The 17,440-nt window shown below is 41.8% G+C and overlaps 1 protein-coding gene across 1 annotated transcript in view; it reads left to right on the top strand.

Annotated features, from left to right (window-relative positions):
- NELL1 (neural EGFL like 1) overlaps window positions 1–17,440 on the top strand; it is a 633,167-nt gene that overhangs the window by 164,697 nt on the left and 451,030 nt on the right. The window lies entirely within an intron of this gene.

The following is a 17,440-nucleotide window of genomic DNA, read 5'->3' as shown; positions in this document are numbered from 1 at the left end:
GTGAATATTAAAGTGAATGTGATGCATGATCTTTTAGACTGACTTGGAGGTTTATCAATGTTCTTACATGTGACTATGCATTTTGTAGACCTTTGGCCTTCCATCAGCCTCATCAACTATGGCCCAATAACAGAAACAGCTGTATAATTTTCTTGTACACAGAAAACATTCTTTGCATTACCCATTGGTTGCATCTTATGGAAGTTTAAATTGGCCTTTATGAATGAAACATGACTCGCTTGTAATTAACCTTGAAAAATCCTGCCGACACTCTTCCCATTAATTCTGACCAAGTGTCCAGAAGCATATTAATCTGTTTAATGATGAAAATTCAGTCATGGATAGTTTCAAGAGATCGCCCCTCTCTCAATAGAATTTCCCGATCAAACTTTACCTCTTTGGATTGCACTTATTAAGAACATCACAACCCCAAAATCACTTCATTTAATAGTAGCTCAGTTCTACATATCTCCCTGTAAACAGCAGGAATCTGCAGGTTCTCATTTGTTGCAACTGATATAAATTCCAGAGACATTATAGACCTACATAAGTACATAAGTACATAAGTAGTGCCATACTGGGAAAGACCAAAGGTCCATCTAGCCCAGCATCCTGTCACCGACAGTGGCCAATCCAGGTCAAGGGCACCTGGCACGCTCCCCAAACGTAAAAACATTCCAGACAAGTTATACCTAAAAATGCGGAATTTTTCCAAGTCCATTTAATAGCGGTCTATGGACTTGTCCTTTAGGAATCTATCTAACCCCTTTTTAAACTCCGTCAAGCTAACCGCCCGTACCACGTTCTCCGGCAACGAATTCCAGAGTCTAATTACACGTTGGGTGAAGAAAAATTTTCTCCGATTCGTTTTAAATTTACCACACTGTAGCTTCAACTCATGCCCTCTAGTCCTAGTATTTTTGGATAGCGTGAACAGTCGCTTCACATCCACCCGATCCATTCCACTCATTATTTTATACACTTCTATCATATCTCCCCTCAGCCGTCTCTTCTCCAAGCTGAAAAGCCCTAGCCTTCTCAGCCTCTCTTCATAGGAAAGTCGTCCCATCCCCACTATCATTTTCGTCGCCCTTCGCTGTACCTTTTCCAATTCTACTATATCTTTTTTGAGATACGGAGACCAGTACTGAACACAATACTCCAGGTGCGGTCGCACCATGGAGCGATACAACGGCATTATAACATCCGCACACCTGGACTCCATACCCTTCCTAATAACACCCAACATTCTATTCGCTTTCCTAGCTGTAGCAGCACACTGAGCAGAAGGTTTCAGCGTATCATCGACGACGACACCCAGATCCCTTTCTTGATCCGTAACTCCTAACGCGGAACCTTGCAAGACGTAGCTATAATTCGGGTTCCTCTTACCCACATGCATCACTTTGCACTTGTCAACATTGAACTTCATCTGCCACTTGCACGCCCATTCTCCCAGTCTCGCAAGGTCCTCCTGTAATCGTTCACATTCCTCCTGCGACTTGACGACCCTGAATAATTTTGTGTCATCGGCGAATTTAATTACCTCACTAGTTATTCCCATCTCTAGGTCATTTATAAATACATTAAAAAGCAACGGACCCAGCACAGACCCCTGCGGGACCCCACTAACTACCCTCCTCCACTGAGAATACTGGCCACGCAATCCTACTCTCTGCTTCCTATCTTTCAACCAGTTCTTAATCCATAATAATACCCTACCTCCGATTCCATGACTCTGCAATTTCTTCAGGAGTCTTTCGTGCGGCACTTTGTCAAACGCCTTCTGAAAATCCAGATATACAATATCAACCGGCTCCCCATTGTCCACATGTTTGCTTACCCCCTCAAAAAAATGCATTAGATTGGTGAGGCAAGACTTCCCTTCACTAAATCCGTGCTGACTTTGTCTCATCAGTCCATGTTTTTGTATATGCTCTGCAATTTTATTCTTAATAATAGCCTCCACCATCTTGCCCGGCACCGACGTCAGACTCACCGGTCTATAATTTCCCGGATCTCCTCTGGAACCCTTCTTAAAAATCGGAGTAACATTGGCTACCCTCCAGTCTTCCGGTACTACACTCAGTTTTAGGGACAGATTGCATATTTCTAACAGTAGCTCCGCAAGTTCATTTTTTAGTTCTATTAATACTCTGGGATGAATACCATCAGGTCCCGGTGATTTACTACTCTTCAGCTTGCTGAACTGACCCATTACATCCTCCAAGGTTACAGAGAATTTGTTTAGTTTCTCCGACTCCCCCGCTTCAAATATTCTTTCCGGCACCGGTGTCCCCCCCAAATCCTCCTCGGTGAAGACCGAAGCAAAGAATTCATTTAATTTCTCCGCTACGGCTTTGTCCTCCTTGATCGCCCCTTTAACACCATTTTCGTCCAGCGGCCCAACCGACTCTTTGGCCGGTTTCCTGCTTTTAATGTATCTAAAAAAATTTTTACTATGTATTTTTGCTTCCAACGCTAATTTCTTCTCAAAGTCCTTTTTTGCCCTCCTTATCTCCGCTTTGCATTTGGCTTGGCATTCCTTATGATCTATCCTGTTACTTTCAGTTGGTTCTCTTCTCCACTTTCTGAAGGATTGTTTTTTGGCTCTAATGATTTCCTTTATCTTACTGTTTAGCCACGCCGGCTGACGTTTAGTCTTTTTTCCCTTTTTTCTAATACGTGGAATATATTTGTCCTGAACCTCCAGGATGGTGTTTTTAAACAGCATCCACGCCTGATGCAAGTTTTTTACTCTGCGAGCTGCTCCTTTCAGTCTTTTTTTCACCATTTTTCTCATTTTGTCGTAATCACCTTTTCTGTAGTTAAACGCTAGCGTACTTGATTTCCTAGTTTCACTTCCTTCAATGCCAATATCAAAACCGATCATATTATGATCACTGTTATCAAGCGGCCCTCGTATCGTTACCCCCTGCACTAGATCATGAGCACCACTAAGGACTAAGTCTAGTATTTTTCCTTCTCTTGTCGGCTCCTGAACTAGCTGTTCCATGAAGCTGTCCTTGATTTCATCAAGAAATCCTATGTCCCTTGCGTGTACAGATGTTACATTAACCCAGTCTATATGCGGGTAATTGAAATCCCCCATTATTATTGTGTTGCCCAGTTTGTTTGCGTCCCTGATTTCCTTTAACATTTCCGCATCCGTCTGTTCGTCCTGGCCAGGCGGACGGTAGTACACTCCTATCACTATCCTTTTCCCCTTTGCACATGGAATTTCAATCCACAGTGATTCCAAGGAGTGTTTTGTTTCCTGCAGAATTTTCAATCTATTTGATTCAAGGCTCTCGTTAATATACAATGCTACCCCTCCACCAATCCGATTCACCCTATCACTACGATATAATTTGTACCCCGGTATGACAGTGTCCCACTGGTTATCCTCTTTTCATAATATACAGTGCAAGCTTAAAGCAAAAATCCATTTGTAAACTACAGTAATTTGCAGCTTGAAGTGCTGTCAAAATGACTCTGAATCCATTTCTCCTTTATTTGGTAAACTATGCTTTGTAGTTTTTCATTTGGTCACATTGACTTATACTGCTAGTAAAATGGATAATATAATTATCAATCCCACCCCGATATCCTGCAGTATTTGACCGGCCAGGATTGGAACCTGGCCAGTTAAATGCTGGAAAACGGGCTGCCAATGTTCAGTGGTACATGGCCGGTTATATCAGGCAATGTAACCGGCTATCCACTGATTTTTAAAATGTGACCAGCCAAGTTTGGCAGCCATATTTGGCTGCGTGCAATCCTGGAATATCTTTAGCCGGTCTGAATTTAACTGACCAGGGCTAAACATCAGCTTGGCTGGTTAAATTCTGACCTGCCAAAAATAAACCGGATATTCAAATTCCGGTCACTGGAAATGGCCTCAGGTCGCAATGCAGACTGCAGGAGTTAGCCGGTTAACTCCTGCAGTCTGAAAATCAGCCTCAATATATTTATTTCATTTTCTAAAAATTTGGGTTTTGCGTTTTTACTGAGGCCACTTTTAGCGAGGTAGTAAAATGGCCCCATTTTCCATTTTTCCTATTACTGGCCCTGTGCTAATTTCTCTAACAGCGTGCGGCCATTATTGGGTGATCCCTTGCTGTCACCTGTTTTGTAGGTGATAAGGGTTCACGTGCTATCTATGCACTAATCGCTGAGCATGTGGCAATGTAGCTGCACTATCCAAGTAATACAGAACGCGTTTACTCTCTGCCTCCAGACACAGCCCCCAGTGTTAAAAAAATTAATTCTGTTTTTTAGCTCTAGGGTAGTGCTTACCGCATCTTAGTAAAAGGACCCCATAATGAGTTAATATTTCACTTAAACCAATAATGCCCAGAAATGTTGATAATTTACTATTTCCCATTGCTTATTAAAGAGGACTATTTTTGGCACTAATTTGAATTTGCACCTGAATCTGTCAGAGCATGATTCTATTAAGATCTGTGCCTAAATCTTGTGCACAACGCAAAAGGATGCGTGGCCAAGGGAGGGGCATGGGCAGGTCAGGGGGGTGTTCACAAAAGATGTGCACAGTGTTACAGATTTCCAGGGATCTGCGCCCAACTTGAATGCCAAAATTTACACCAGGTTTCAGTTGGTGTAAGCTCTCACACCCAAAGTTGGGTGTGTTAATCCCCACCAGGCAACTTTTATAGAATAGCACTGAGCATTGATTTTCCATGCACCTATGATATGGATCTGTAATTTTTTGCTAATAGAGCATCTCTACCAGGTTTTTCTACTACAACAATTTTGCCTTTCATGAATGTGCCTTTACTTTGTGAATTAAAAATAAAGTAGGGCATTGTGTATTTATAACATTCTATTGTTAGGCCATCACCCCCAGGGGCCTTACCAGACTTTAAAAACCTAATAGCAAAATTAATTTCTGAAAGTGATATAGGAGCATTAACTTTTTAATACCATCTCTTGTAATATTAGGTCTAAGGAGAATACCTGGAAAATCATTAATTTGATTTTCTGAAGGATATTTTTGTGAAGTGTAGACATTAGAATAAAATTTCACAAAATGTTCTAAAATGTCTTCTTTTTTGTTTAATGGATTAGAGTCAGCATGGGTTCAGCCAAGAGAAGTATTGCCTCACCAATTTGCTTCATTTCTTTGAAGGCATGAATAAACATGTGGATAAAGGAGAGCCAGTTGATGTCAGAAAGCTTTTGATAAAGCTCCTCATGAGAAACTCCTGATAAAATTAAAGAGTCATGGGATAGGAGGCAAGGTTCTGGTGTGGATTAGGAATTGGTTATTGGACAGAAAACAGAGGGTAGGTTTAAATGGTCATTTCTCTCAATGGAGGAGGGTGAACAGTGGAGTGCCACAAGGATCTGTACTGGGACTGATGCTATTTAATATGTTAATCAATCTGAATCATAGTTACCTGATGAGTGAGGTGATTAAATTTGCAGATGACACAAAACTATTCAAGGTTGTTAAAACACGTGATGACTGTGAAAGGAAGACCTTAGGAAATTGGAAGACTGGGCATCAAAATGGCAGTTCAGATTTAATGTGGACAAATACAAGGTGATGCACATTGGAAAAGGTTCAAAGAAGAATGACCAAAATGATAAAGGGGATGGAACTCCTCTCGTATGAGGAAAGGCTAAAGAAGTTAGGGCTCTTCAGCTTGGAAAAGAGACGGATGAGGGAAGATATGATTGAGGTCTACAAAATCCTGAGTGGTGTAGAACGAGTAGAAGTGAATCAATTTTTTACTCATTCCAAAAGTACAAAGACTAGGGGACACAGAAAGAAGTTACATGGAAACATTTAAAAACAAATAGGAGGAAATATTTTTTTCACTCAACAAATAGTTAAGCTCTGGAACTCTTTGCCGGAGGATGTGGTAACAGCAGTTAGCGTATCTGGGTTTAAAAAAGGTTTGGATATATTCCTGAAGGAAAAGTCCATAGTCTGCTAATGAGACAGACATGAGAAGCAACTGCTTGCCCTGAGATTTGTAGTATGGAATGTTGCTATGATTTGAGTTTCTGCCAGGTTCTTGTGACCTGGCTTGGCCACTGTTTGGAAAACAGGATACCGGGTTAGATGAACCACTGGTCTGACCCAGTATAGCTACTCTTATGTTCTTATTTTTAATAGCCGAAATTTGAGTAGATTTCATTTTTGCCTTTAAATAATTGACTAAAGAGTTTTCCTGCTCTATTAGATCCAGAGTAATATGTAGCTTGTTGAGGAAAAAAGTATAATACCAGCATTTTCAATAAGGGCTCCTTTTACAAAGTCGCACTAGCGATTAGCCAAATACGACAAAGCCCATTCAACTCCTTTGGGCTTTGTTGCATTCCATGCATGGTAATCTGTGCTGCGGCTTTGTAAAAGGAGCCCTAAGTAACTTGTTATATCTCAGTTTAAATTTGTGCAGAGAGTTTAAATCAGATGTACTAGATTGATGATGGTACTATTGTTCAAACGTTTTGATTTCAATCTCTAGATCTAAATTTTTGGGCCATTTTTACCAAATGGAAGTAAAAGGTTGCCCGTGGTGGCGTTGGCATGCAGGATTGCCATGCGCCAAAGCCATCTTTTTACTGCTGCTGGTAAAAGGTGGGTTTTTTAAAGGGGCGGTAAATGGCCATGCAGCAATTAAAAAATTGCTGAATGGCCATTTACACTGGAGCCCTTACTGCCTCTTATTTAGGAGGTGGTGAGGGGTCTAGTGCTAACCCATGTGCTGCCTGATTACTGCCAGGCATGCCCCCAGTGCTAGGAAATTAAAAAAAAGTTTCCTAGGGCCGAAAACAGTGTGCACTGGAAGCAGGAACTACCACCGGGCTCCTGAGCAAGCCTGGCGCTAGAGCCGATTTCCTGCACAGAAACCCAGCGGTACCTCTAACGCTGGGTTGTAAAAGGGCCCCTTAGCATTTATGTACTTAAGTCGCAGTCTTAGAGCCAGAAAACGTTTGCGCTTATCCACAGTCTGTTTAGAAAAGTCTCCAGATATAATTATCTTATTGCTGTTCCACATGATATGATTCTGGACTTTTGCTGCTTTCAGTATTTCCATAACTTGGGAACGTAGAACTTTCAAGACTATGGGATGTGGCTATTTTTGGGAGGAAGAGCGGTATGCAGGAACATGATGTGCTCTTTCTACTTCAGAAGGTCTGGTGAATTGGAAATGAAGTAATTTTGGTAGAAATTTCTCAGTGAACTTCAGCATATCATTGTTTTTTGATTTTTCTGGTACACCCTAAATTCTGAGGTTATTATGTCTATTCCATTTGCTAGAATCTTTAATTGTAGTTTGCAGTTCCATAATTGATTTTTTTTCATTTTGCGATTCTGGTTAAGGTCATCTTCTACAGTATTAAGCCTGTTTTTAGCTTCAGTTATATGTGCTTCAAATTGAGAGGAACGGGTGTTTAGTATGGCTATTTCTATTTTTAAGTCTTTTACTACTGCTGTATTTTCGGTAAACAAAGTTAGAATGTCGTTGATTTTTAAGTCAGTGCCATCTTTACTGATAGAGCTTTTACACGGAGACGGCAGCTCTGGCTTAGATTGTTTAACAACAGTTCCGACTGAGAATGTTTATACAATGACATCGCTGGATGAAAAATTGTATGGAAAGTATGCACCTGGAACAAATTTAAATGTGGAATTATAGGTAATGTTTGTGGAGCTCACTGCTCATGCTGCCGTTCAATTCCTGCACTTGAACACTCCCCCGCCCCCTCCCAAACTGTTATCTTAATTTTGTTCTTTGACAGAGCTGACACCTTCCTGTAATCTGAAAACAAATCTAAATTTCTCTGGAGAAGATAAGTTTTAGGAAAGATAGAGTAGTGATCTGGATGAATAATTTATTTGGGCTTCTTACTGTATTGAAGGCATGCCAGCTAATTAAGCATTGGATGAGAACTTTACCACCCTCACCCCAGTCTTGAAGTATTCAGCAATGAAAAGAACAGAGATAGCAGCAGGTGTCATGAAGAAGCTTGACGACCTTGCTGCCCGGGTTATTGAAAGTTTACGAGCAAGGCCTGGTCAGTTGATGGCCCTGAATTATGGAATTCTATGCCTCTGCGTTTAGGGGAGGAGGTCCTTTTCTGTAATCTCCTGAAAACTGGTTGTTTCAGAAGAGAAAAAAAGAAAGTGATTAGGTTTTCTGTAATGGTTAGGATGTGAGTAGATGTGCCGTAATTTACTGACTTTTGGGGGTACCAGTATGGGGAATTATGGTGGGTGATTTTCATAGAGCGGGGACTGGTTTCTCTATGGGTCTTCTTCATTTATAATCATTTAAATTTTTGTTTGATAATTTCAGTTTTCTAGCATTCTATTGATATTGTTTTGACTTGTTGAAATTTTGGATGGGGAAATTTAATAGGGAACTGAGGGAAATGATTCCCTTAATCCCTCATGTAATGCTGAAATGAGCACTTTTTCAAAATCTGTGCATGTCTCAGAGTGGATGAAAAACCTGAAGGTGAAATTTGGTTAAATATAATTGTATTCCCATTATAAGATAGGGAATGCACATATACATTTTTGCCGTACTGAAATGTGCCTAAAGTGCCAGCCAAACAGCTAATTGCAGCAGATGTGTATAATTTATAGTATTCCATAAGTTCTGCCCATGATCCTATCCTGTGTATGCCCCCCTTTTATATAAACACTATGGGGCTCATTTTCAAAAGAGAAAAATGTCCAAAAACTGTCATAAAGCACCATTTAGATATTTTGCAGACGTCTAAGCATTTTGACTGAGGGCATCCAAATCAGTAGGGGATGTGTCAGGGGCATTTTGAAGGTGGGATTAGGGAGTGCCTAACACTTGGACATTTTACAGCCATAATGGAACGAAACCAAAATGTCTAGAGTGAAATCTTCAATGTTTTGGTCTAGACCTGTTTTTCTAATGACTAAGACACAAAACGTTGCCTTAAATGACCAGATGACCACTGGAGGGATTCAGGGATGACCTCCTTACTCCCTCAGTATTCACTGACTCCCTTCCACCCCCCCCCCCAAAATAAAATGTGAATACAAATAGTACTCACCAGCCTCTATGACAGCCTCAGATGTCATAGCCAGGTCCATGGGAGCAGCATCCAGGTCCCTAGATTAGTGTAGTGGTGGATGCAGTGCATTGTAGACAGGCGGACCTGGTCCATACCTCCCCCTACATGTTACACTTATGGTGGGAACTGAGCCCTTCAAAACTCACCTGAAACCCATTGTACCCACAACGGTTATTGTAATGGTGTGCGGTTGGGGATAGTGGGTTTTGGAGGGCGCATCAGACAAGATAAGGGAGCAACGGTGAGATGTGTACCTGGGAGCATTTATATGAAGTCCATAGCAGTGCCCCCTAGGGTGTCCCATTGCTCTCCTGGAATGTCTAGGGGACTAGTCTGCTAAAACTACTGACTCCTCCTACATCCCAATGGCTTGATTTTGTGTTTTTTTAACTTCTGCATTTTTTTCAAAAATGACCTAAAAAGATACATGCACAAAACATTGATCAAAATGGTATTTTTGAAAAAAAAGATACCCTTTTTCTTTATTGAAAATGGGCCTGTTTCCAGTTCAGATTTGGTACATTTACTACTACTACTACTACTACTTATCATTTCTATAGCGCTACAAGGCATACGCAGCGCTGTACACCATACATGAAGAGACAGTCCCTGCTCAAAGAGCTTACAATCTAAATAGGACAGACAGACAGACAGAACAAGCAAGAGGCAAGGAAATTAAAGAGGGGATAAAAGGTACAGGCAAGTGAGTAGTGGTTAGGAGTCAAAAGCAACGTCAAAGAGGTGGGCTTTTAGCCTGGCTTTGAAAACGGCCAGACGTGGCTAGACGTACAGGCTTGGGAAGTCTATTCCAGGTATGGGGAGCAGCGAGATAAAAGGAACGGAGTCTGGAATTAGCAGTAGAGGAGAAGGGAACAGACAAGAGAGATTTATCCACGGAACAGAGTACCCGGGGGGGGGGGGGGGCATAGAGAGAGACAAGAGTGGAGAGGTACTGGGGAGCAGTAGAGTGAATGCACTTGTAGGTCAGTAAGAGAAGTTTGAATTGAATGCGGAAACGGATAGGGAGCCAGTGAAGTGACTTGAGGAGAGGGCTAATGTGAGCATAGCGATTCTGGCGAAAAATGAGTCGCGCAGCAGAGTTTTGGACTGATTGAAGAGGAGAGAGATGGCTAAGTGGGAGGCCGGTGAGAAGCAGGTCGCAATAATCTAGGCAAGAGGTGATAACAGTGTGGATAAGGGTTCTGGCAGCGTGCCCAGAGAGCAGATTTAGCGTAAAATGTCCAAAGTCCGAGTTAGGTGGACTATCGAAAATGCTCCTCCATGTAAGTTAAGTGGGAATTTGCAGAACAGAACTTTTACGCTTGTATTTGCACACACATGCATGTTAGTGACATTTTCCTGTGTGCATAACCCCTCATTCTACAATCTGGTGTGCTCATTTTTGTACATAAGTACATAAGTAATGCCATACTGGGAAAAGACCAAGGGTCCATCGAGCCCAGCATCCTGTCCACGACAGCGGCCAATCCAGGCCAAGGGCACCTGGCAAGCTTCCCAAATGTACAAACATTCTATACATGTTATTCCTGGAATTGTGGATTTTTCCCAAGTCCATTTAGTAGCGGTTTATGGACTTGTCCTTCAGGAAACCATCCAACCCCTTTTTAAACTCTGCTAAGCTAACAGCCTTCAGCACTTTCTCCGGCAACGAATTCCAGAGTTTAATTATACGTTGGGTGAAAAAAAATTTTCTCCGATTTGTTTTAAATTTACTACACTGTAGTTTCATCGCATGCCCCCTAGTCCTAGTATTTTTGGAAAGCGTGAACAGATGCTTCACATCCACCTGTTCCACTCCACTCATTATTTTATATGCCTCTATCATGTCTCCCCTCAGCCATCTCTTCTCCAAGCTGAATAGCCCTAGCCTCCTTAATCTTTCTTCATAGGGAAGTCATCCCATCCCCGCTATCATTTTAGTCGCCCTTCTCTGCACCTTTTCCAATTCTACTATATCTTTCTTGAGATGCGGCGACCAGAATTGAACACAATACTCAAGGTGCGGTCGCACCATGGAGCGATACAACGGCATTATAACATCCTCACACCTGTTTTCCATACCTTTCCTAATAATACCCAACATTCTATTCGCTTTCCTAGCCGCAGCAGCACACTGAGCAGAAGGTTTCAGTGTATTATCGACGACGACACCCAGATCCCTTTCTTGGTCCGTAATTCCTAACGTGGAACCTTGCATGACGTAGCTATAATTCGGGTTCTTTTTTCCCACATGCATCACCTTGCACTTGCTCACATGAAACGTCATCTGCCATTTAGCCGCCCAGTCTCCCAGTCTCGTAAGGTCCTCTTGTAATTTTTTACAATCCTGTCACGATTTAACAACTTTGAATAACTTTGTGTCATCAGCAAATTTAATTACCTCGCTAGTTACTCCCATCTCTAAATAATTTATAAATATATTAAAAAGCAGCGGTCCTAGCACAGACCCCTGAGGAACCCCACTAACTACCCTTCTCCATTGTGAATACTGCCCATTTAACCCCACTCTCTGTTTCCTATCCTTCAACCAGTTTTTAATCCACAATAGGACATTTCCTCCTATTCCATGACCCTCCAATTTCCTCTGTAGACTTTCATGAGGTACCTTGTTAAACGCCTTTTGGAAATCCAGATACACAATATCAACCGGTTTCCCTTTGTCCACATGTTTGTTTACTCCTTCAAAGAATTGAAGTAAATTGGTCAGGCAAGATTTCCCCACACAAAAGCCATGCTGACTCAGTCTCAGTAATCCATGTCCTCGGATGTGCTCTGTAATTTTGTTTTTAATAATAGCCTCTACCATTTTCCCCGGCACTGACATCAGACTCACCGGTCTATAATTTCCCAGATCTCCCCTGGAGCCTTTTTTAAAAATCGGTGTTACATTGGCCACCCTCCAATCTCCGTGCCTAGCAAACAAAATTGTCTGCACAGGTTGTAGTGTAGGTGCTACTTATATGCATATATAATTAAGTTCAAAATGTCACTAACAACCAATAATTGACAATTATTGGAGTTAATTGGCACTAATTGACCCCAGTTTACAGTTCTGCATCCAACTGCTCTTGTACAATGTTAGTGCCTAAGTTCTATAAAGCATAATTACGAGAGGGGTGTGGAAAGGGCAGGGACATGCCAAGCATTTGCACGCTACCCCCCATATTTTATATATGATGCTTAGATTTGTGCACCAAAAATTGGGCGCGATCCTCAGATGCACATGCAAATTAAATTATTGAAGTTAATTGGCACCCATTAATATATCTGTGTACTTTTGGATGTGCGCTATATTCTATAAGGCCTGGCACCTAACTCTACTAGCACGTAACTTAAAAGGGGGCATGGCCATGGGCCTGTCAGGGGAATTCCAAAAAATTGTGCACTTAGAGGGGAATAATCGAACGTCGCCGGCGAAATAGATCGCAGGCAATCAATTTTGGCAGTGGCGCAACAGCTGGCCGGAACCGTATTATCAAAAAGATGGCCGGCCATCTTTTTTTTTCGATAATACAGTTTACACCGGCCAAATGCCTTGGATGTCGCTGGGTTTGAGATGACTGGTTTTGTTTTTCAGCGATAATGGAAAAAAATGTCGGCCATCTCCAACCCGGCGACATCCAAGGCATTTGGTCGTGGGAGGAGCCAGCATTTGTAGTGCACTTACATGCCAGGACACCAACTGGGCACCCTAGGGGTCAGTGTGGTGGACTTCAGAAACAGCTCCCACATGCATAGCTCCCTTACTGTGGGTGCTGAGCCCCCTCCAAACCCCCTACCCACAAATGTGCACCCACTAAAATTGCTCCGGGGACCTGCACACACTCAGGCCTCTAGGACTTGTTGCTGCTGTATAACCTTGGCACAGCAGTTGACACCTGAAGACTAATGTCTTTGAAAAAGTGCTTTATTTAAATAAGCACCTTTACTCACAGTTAACTGCAGATCAGAGGTTGTGCCCCACTGGCAAAGAGACTCCCTGATACTGAGATTAGCAGTAGGTCCAAGCTGGCAGAATGCTGTACAATGCCCTCTGTCAGCAACATTCAAGGTAAGAACGTTTTCTAACGTGGCTAACACATGAAAGGGATCTAAAACTGGCTTACAAAAATGGCCACTACCTCATGGACTACCGGAAACAAAACAGGGCACACTCTGACCCAGTTAGCAGGGGGGGGGGGGGAAAGCACCATGGGAGTACAGCCCAGTACCCTACACCCACCACAATGCATTGCTGATGTGACTCTGCAGGGCACCTAACAGAAAAGGTGTCACACTCACCCGAGAGCCAAATCGCAACCACGGAAAGGCTGTCAGACGATACAACACATTCTGCTGTCATGGAGGTGGGTACGGGATTTGAGGCTGGCATACAGGCTGGCAAAAAAGGTTTTCATTTTAACTTTTGTAGTATGGGAGGGGGTTGGTGACCACTGGGGGAGTAAGGGGAGGTCATTCCCCATTCCGTCCGGTGGTCATCTGGTCAGTTGGGGCACCTTTTTGAGACTTAGTCGTGAAAATAAAAGGACCAAGTAAACCGGGCCAAATACTGCTTAACGTCGCTTTTTTTTTCCATTATCGCCGAAAGCCGGCCATCTGGTAGCCACGCCCATGCCTGCCCATGCCCCGCCTTCGCTTCACCGGCGACACGCCCCCTTGAACTTTTGCTGGCGAGGCGACGGAAAAGTGGCGATGCTGTTAAAAAGCCGGCTTTCGATTATACACTTTTAGCAGCTTTTGCGAAATCGCCGGCGATCTCCCGATTTGTGTCAGAAGATCGCCGGCGAAAAGTTTCGATTATAAGCTGGTTAGTTACTGCCTCAGTGCGTCTAACCTGGGCACCAGCATTTATACCAGGTTTCAGCAGGCGTAAGTCTGGCAGCCAAAGTTAGGTGTAGGAGTCAGCGTTAAGCACATTTCTATAAAGGGCGCATGCTTAGTGCCCATGTTCTCCATCACTGAATTTTGAGCAGCATTTATAGAACTCCTCTTAAGCTTTTAGACTACTGTCAGTTACAAACATAGGGCCAGATGCTAAATAAAGTGCCTAAAAAATCCACATGGTAAACATTTCCAGCTATGCATATTCTATAAGCAGCACCTAGGTGCTGCGTATAGAATATGCTTAGTTGATATCCCAATGCCTAAAACTACATGCCTCCATTTACACCATTAAAAGCATGGCATAAATTCTAGCACATAGATTTACGTGCACTGGGCCATTTTCTGTAACTACACACGTAAATTTAGGAATGCCCACAAAACACCCATTTCCCCGCCCATGTCCACACTCCTTTTGAACTGCATGCATTAGAATTTAAGTGCAGTTCATTGCAGAATATGCTTAGCGAGTTGTGTGCGTAAATTCTAATTACTGCCAATTAGTGCTCATTATTGCTTGTTAGTTGCTGTTATTAATGTTGTTTAACGTGTTATGCCAATTAAGTTACACACGTTCTTATGGAATGCGCGTAGATTCCAGTGCAGAATGCTAGGTGCACTATATAGAATCTGGCTAGTTATGTCGCATTATATAGCTGGTTATCCGCCAGCCACTAACTGTGGATATTCAGAGGAGAATAGCCAGTTATCCCCCTCTGAATGTTGGCGGATAGCCAGTTACATGCTATTTAACCGGTCAGCATCTGTTTTGACTGGTTAAATAGTGCTAAATATCAGGCAGTTTGTAACTGGCATTTGTTATTAGCAAGTCCGAAATATAAATTATTCCATTTTTGTGGCTCATCTGTCTTCCTTGGGTTCTGCTAAAGATCCATAGGATAATGCATGTCAGCTCTCTTGTACTCTATTGAAAATTCATTCCTCTTCTGTAATTGCATACCAATACTGTGCTGTTCCCACTTGAGCTCTAAGTTCCTTTACACTTGAAAACTAAAAATCCAATGTTTCTCTCTAAATAGTCTTCATAAAGAGTTGCATTGCTATGTTTTTAGGAGCATAGGGAGTTCCTTGTTCAACACTGCCTGTAACATAGTAACATAGTAAATGACAAGCAGATAAAGACCCTATGGCCCAACCAGCCTGCTCAAGAAGGCAGCCAGAGTTGTACCTGCTGCTTTGTGCAAGTTACACCCTTCTATGCCCTATTTAAAATGTGAAGGTCATTTGATTCCATTCTCTTTCTATTTAGGGATCCTCTGTGTTTATCCCATGCATTTTTGAATTTCATTCCAGGCGTCCATCACCTTCTCTATGAAAAAGTATTTCCTCATGTTACTCCAAGTCTACCACTTGGCAGCCTCAATTCATGCCCTCTAGTTCTACTGCTTCTTCATCTCTGGGAAAGATTTATTTGTGTATTCATATCTTTAAAGTATGTAAATAGCTGTATCATATCATTCCCCATTCCTTCTCATACATCTTTTGGCACAAACCACATACCATTTTTTTGTCTTCCACTAAACTACTTAGTCTTTTTGTATCCTACCTAACAAGACACAGCCTCCAAAAGTGAACACTGTACTCCAAGTAGGGCCTCACCTAAGACTTGTACAGGGATTAACACCTCCTCGGTTTTGCTGGTTATTCCTCTCTATGCAGCATAGCATCCTTCCGCCTTTGGCCCCAACCTTGTTGCTTTGTTTCACCATCTTGAAATTCCTCAGATACTATCTCCTCAAGGTCTGCCTCCCTGTCTGTGCATATCAGCCTCTTGCCCCATATCACATGCAGATCCTTTGGATTTCTACATCCCAGGTGCATCACTCTCCACTACTTCACTTTAAATTTTAACTGCCAAACATTAGACTATTCTGTAGGGAAGTGGTTAAAAAATCACATATAAATTGGCTTTCCTTTTGCCTTCTTGAAATAAAGTCTTAATGCAATTCTGCAAGCTGGTTTTTAGCAGGAATCTGTCAGTTACAAAATGTCTTGTTCAGTCTTTGAGGGTGGTTTTGCCTTTGGTTAGATGCTTGATTTTACATGATGTTACAGGAAAAAGTGAAATGCTTGCAAGTTAAAATATTGATAAAGTTCACACAATGCTGCAAAGCAACTTATCTTTCCTAAAACATAGCCATTGAAGAGTGAAAGTCTTCATTGTACAAACCAGAGAAAACTTTCTGGAATTATTTGGCTGTTGAAGTTGTAATTCTTTAATAGAAATGTGGCCTTGGTCAGTTGTGTGTGTAGTAGAAAATTAAAACATGTAGAACAAGTATAAATGAATCGATTTTTTACTCTTTCAAAAAGTACAAAGACTAGGGGATACTCAATGAAGTTACATGGAAACACTTTTAAAATAAATAGGGGGAAATATTTTTTCACTCATCTCTGAAACTCTTTGCTGCAGGATGTAGTAACAGTGGTTAGCGTATCTGGGTTTAACAAAGGTTTGGATAAGTTCCTGGAGGAAGAGTCCATAGACTACTATTGAGACAGACATGGGGAAGCCACTGTTTGCCCTGGGATTGGTAGCATGGAATGTTGCTGTTATTTGGGTTTCTGCTAGGTACTTGTGACCTGGATTGGCCACTGTTGGAAGAAGGATACTGGACTAGATGGACCATTGGTTTGACCCAGTATGGCTATTCTTATGTTCTTATGACCCTCATATAGGACTCAGCTTTGTCTACAATTACTCCATATTAAATGTACCATTAGATTTTGTCTCGTGCTCCTTAATAACTATCAATAGGGGTCATGCTCTAGCTAAGCTAAAAGTATTACCACAAAGCCTTTTTTAACTTTAACAACCAAAGTTCATTTACTTCTAAGCACTTTAGTGCCCTCCCCACACTTCAGCACTACTTGCATATACAGTAAATGCGAGCAGAGCCCTCAACATTATAGTGCAGAATTCACTGAGCACATAAATGTAAGGGGGAGGGGCATAGTCTTAGCTGGAGCCTGACCCCTATTGGTAGTCATTAAGAAGTACAAGATAAAAATTAATGGTACATCATATATGGAGTAATTGTAGACAGAGCTGAGTCCTGCATGGGCTTTTTTTTTTAGATCTTAACTATTTTCAGACATGTTCTATTCTGTAAAAAAAAATAAACTCACAGCACTACTGGTATAGATTAGTAGTTCTTGTGATTAAAAATGATTTCTGATTTCTTTCTGCTTTTTTCTCTAGAAATGTCCAATGGTGTATTCTTGTATTATTACTCTGTAATATATAGAAATACAATTCTCGATGAAAAAAATGATCTCAGCATATTGGAATAATATAATACCTCTGTGACTGACATTAAAGAACTTTGCTCCCTTCATCATGCCAGTGCAACGTGAGGAATGGGATGATAAGGCTCACAGAGGTTGCTTGAAGAGTGGGCCATGGAGGGCAGGGCATTGCCAT

Source organism: Microcaecilia unicolor, chromosome 4 (assembly GCF_901765095.1).
Source record: "Microcaecilia unicolor chromosome 4, aMicUni1.1, whole genome shotgun sequence".
NCBI lineage: Eukaryota > Metazoa > Chordata > Amphibia > Gymnophiona > Siphonopidae > Microcaecilia > Microcaecilia unicolor.
The sequence above is the reverse complement of the archived record's forward strand: the minus strand, read 5'-3'. Positions and strand labels throughout refer to the sequence as shown.